At 37.0% G+C, this 4,415-nt stretch overlaps 1 pseudogene; it reads right to left on the reverse strand.

The window, feature by feature from the left end:
* Positions 1–2,188: 2,188 nt before the first annotated feature.
* Positions 2,189–3,658, reverse strand: LOC111392024 (annotated as a pseudogene).
* Between the last annotated feature and the right edge of the window lie 757 nt (positions 3,659–4,415).

The raw sequence follows: 4,415 nt of genomic DNA on the forward strand, positions 1-4,415 counted from the left end.
CAAACAACTTACCTTATGGTTTTTAGGTGTGTAGCTTACTTACATAATAATTTAGGAAAATTGGAGTCTAGAGCCCAAATATGTGTGTGTTTAAGATATTCAGAAAGAATGAAATGTGTTCTTACTAACCTTTAATGCTCTAAGGGTTGATTCTATGAATGGTCACTGAACTTTGTCCCATGTTACTACTTAATCACTGAACTTAAAAATGTAAGTCAATGGTCACTGAACTTCGTCAAGTGTTACTACTTCATAATCGAACTTTAAAATGTATCTTAATGGTCACCGAACTTTGTATCGTGTTACCCATCCGTCACTCAAACGGAAAAATCCGTTAAATCCAAAAAACAACGTCAACTTAAATGACGGATGGGTAACACGGTACAAAGTTCGGTGACTACTGAAATACATTTTAAAGTTCGATTATTAAATAGTAACACTTGACGAAGTTCATTGACCATTGAGTTACATTTTTAAGTTCAGTGACTAAGTAGTAACATAATTGAAAAATCAAATCGACCTCAGTTACATTGGCACTATTCGAACATTTTTGTACTTTTATTTAATTTACTTTTATTTAATTTTTCTTTGTCAATTTCTTTTAGTGTTCCAACTGTTTCTCTTTCAATCTATTTATGCAGGGTTTGAGATACGGTGATCTAAAAATCAAACGTACTTTTTCACCATGATGGATGAATATTAGCATCAATTCTAATTTAATTTAATTTATAGGTCTATGATTTTTTGTTTCCTTTTTTTTCTCTTCATTTTCTTTGATTTCTTCTTTCATAAAGGTCAATTTGAGAAGCTTAGCCCTTGTTTGATCCCCATTTTGAAGGATAAAATGAATTTTTGAATAGTAAATTGATGGAAATATGTAGTTAAAAAATAAGAAAAAATTTTGAATTTGCGTGTAATATTATTTTATTAAAGAATGTGTGATTGAATGATATCAAATCACTGTTTAAGAATGTTTTTTTTTTTTTACTCAAACAAGGGTTTAATAATTCAATTTTAAAAATATATCTTAATGGTCACCAAACTTAAAAACGTAACTCAATGGTCACTGAATTTCGCCAAGTGTTACTACTTCATAACTGAATTTAAAATGTATCTCAATGATCATCGAACTTTGCACATGTTACCCATCCGTCACTCAAGTTGACGCCGTTTGTTGGACTTGATGGATTTTTTCATTTAGTGACGGATAGGTAACATAGTGCAAAGTTCGGTGACCATTGAGATATATTTTAAAGTTCGGTTATGAAGTAGTAACACTTGGCTAATTCAGTAACCATTGAGTTACATTTTTAAGCTGAGTGACTAAATAGTAACATAGAGCAAAGTTCAATGACCATTCATATAATTAACCCAATGATCTAATATGTTATGTTTAAGTGATAAGAAATTAGGAAATACTGAAGCAGCAGATAATATTAGGCTTGAGGTAGAGCTTGACTCCTTAATAGATAACCCAAATCAAATTCAGGTGGAGCTGAACATGATCAAACTCTAATTCAGGTTGAGACTGGAGAAGAGAATGAGCAAGACCTAGAAGGGAAAGATGTGACTCAAGTGAGTTAGTAAATTTATTTAGGAGACTACAGTTAGCTGACTAAAGACGGCGTAAGGATAGATGTTGGATAACCCTCAAGATATATGCCTTGTTTGAGCCCCATTTTTGTGGAAAATAGGTTTTCAAATAGCGATTTTTTCAAGAATGCGTGGTTAAAAAAATAGAAAAGTCTTCAGGTTTTACGTGTAAAACTATTTTATGAGAAAACATATGGTTGAAAATGAGTTTAAAAAAAGAGAACTCAAGCATATGCATAGTGATCACTTCTCCTTTTTTTTATATTTTGTCTTATCAAGACCTTGCCTTCAAAGAAACGAAATCATATATTGAAGTTGTTAGTGGTTAGCAATCTAGGAAATGGCATTCATTCATGAAGGAAAAAAAAAATATGTTGGGCGGATGTGATGACGAGCAGCTCCATGGTAGTGATAGTTGAATTTAAGAGAGAAAATAAGACAATACAAAGAGAAGAGAATTGTATTGAATATTGTGATTTGTTTACAAGAGAGGTATCATATTTATAGCCTAATTTGAGAGGAATGTTTTCCTTTCTTACCAATGTGGGACTAATTAACATTTACATTGTATATACATTAACACCCCCCCTCAAACTCAAGGTGGTAAAATGGAGACCAACTTGAGTTTGGAAACTAAATCCTCAAGGCGTCCAGGAGGGTGCATTTTAGTGAAGATATCAACAATTTGATCGACTGAAGAAACTGATAATAGTCCCACGGGTGAGATGATGACGTATAAAGTGACATTCAATTTCAATGTATTTTGTGCGTTCATGAAATACATCATTGTGAGCAATTTGGATAGCACTTTGATTATCGCAGTTTATGATAGTGGCAGTAGAATGGGTGACGCCCATGTCTTCAAGTAACCAGTGAAGCCAAAGAAGTTCTTGAGTGTATCAGCAAGGGCTCGATACTTAGCTTCTGTACTGGATCGAACGACTACTGTTTGCTTCTTGTTGTGCCAAGAAATAAGAGAATCACCAAGGAAGAAGTAATACCCAGTGGTAGATCTACAATTAGTGGGGTTACCTGCCCAATCTACATCTGAGTAGGCACGAAGCTGGAGTGAAGAGTGAGATGAGAAGTGGAGACCATGAAATAGGGTCCCTTTGATGTACCTGAGAATGCGAAGCACTACAGTATAATGGGATGTGCAAGGAGCAAAGAGAAATTGACTGACAATATAGACAGCATAAGAGATGTCAGGGCGAGTAACTGTAAGATAAATAAGACTACCAACCAACTGGCGAAACAAGGTGGGGTCATCCAAAGGTGTACCATCCATGGGAGTGAGTTTAGAGTTGAGCTCTAAAGGAGTGGTACATGTCTTACTATCTATAAGTCCCGCTCAAGTAAGAAGATCATAAGCATACTTTTCTTACGAAAGATAATATCCCTCAGAGTTAGAAGTGATCTCAAGTCCCAAAAAGTAACTAAGCTTTCCAAGATTTTTCATTTCGACATGTTGGCTGAGATAAGTCTTGAGATCCAAAATTTCGGATGTCTCATCACCACTGATGATCATATCATCAACATAGAGGAGAAAAAGGATAGGACCCTGGTCTGTTTTGCGAATGAAAAGAGCAGAATCATGTGAGCTGGAAGTGAACCCAAAATCTCCAACAATGGTGCCGAACTTGGCAAACCAAGCTCGAGGAGCTTGCTTGAGACCATAAAGAGCCCGACGAAGTTTGCAGACTTGATGCGGAAGATGATGAGAGCTAGGAGGAGGACACATATAAACTTCTTCAGTAAGTTCACAATTAAGAAAAGCATTTTTCACATCCATCTGAAATAATTCCCAATGACGGACAGCGGCAACTGCAATTAAGCTGCGAATTGAAGTGAGGTGGGCAACCGGGGCAAAGGTCTCCTCATGGTCAATCCCATACTCCTAGGTAAACCCTTTAGCTACCAAGTGAGCTTTGTATCGATCAATGGACCTATCAAAGTGAGTTTTGATCTTGTAAACCCACTTGCATCCCATGGCATGTTTGCCTTTTGGTAGGTCCACTAGATCCCAAGTGTGAGTGTTTTCGAGTGTCTGTAATTCATCATTCATTGCTTTCTGCCAAAGAGGATCAGAACTAACTTCACGATAAGACCGAGGTTCATGGTGATAAAGAATAGTAGAAAATACAACAAAGTCACTAAGATTAACAGAAGGAGTTTTTACCCGGTCACTTCGTTAAGTAGGAAGATTAGAAGTCGTTGGAGCGGATCCATCAGAAGAGACAAGTTCCTCAGAAAAGGGCAAGGTGGATAACTTGATTGAGGTATCTGTAGACATGTTAGTTGGTAATGACATGTCCGAGAAAGAGATAGGATGTGTTGGTGGAGATGTTGACTCAGAAGAAGAGTTTGTCTCAGGAGTGTCAGGAAAATGATCTGTGGAGAGGTCGGTGAATAGGATAGAGGTATTGTCATGTGACTGGTGAAACTTGGATATGGAGGCGAACATCTTGTGTTCCCAGAAAACGACATGACGAGATACTCAGAGACGTTTGGAGTAAGGATCCCAACATCTGTAGCCTTTGTGTTCAACACCATATCCCAAGAAGCAACATAGTTGAGATCTAGATTCCAATTTGGTGCACTTATGAGGTTGAAGAAGAACAAAACAAGCACAATCGAATACCTTAAGAGTGTTATAGTCAGGAGGGTGACCATAAAGACGCTCAAATGGTGATTGATTCCTAATGATGGGAGAAGGCACGCGATTCTTAGTGTAAACAGTTGTAAGAGCAACTTCACCCCAAAAGCGTTCAGGACACGAAGCAGATATGAGAAGAGCACGGACGGTATTGAGAATGTCTTGG

The sequence above is a fragment of the Olea europaea genome, unplaced genomic scaffold, assembly GCF_002742605.1.
Source record: "Olea europaea var. sylvestris unplaced genomic scaffold, O_europaea_v1 scaffold870, whole genome shotgun sequence".
Classification (NCBI taxonomy): domain Eukaryota; kingdom Viridiplantae; phylum Streptophyta; class Magnoliopsida; order Lamiales; family Oleaceae; genus Olea; species Olea europaea.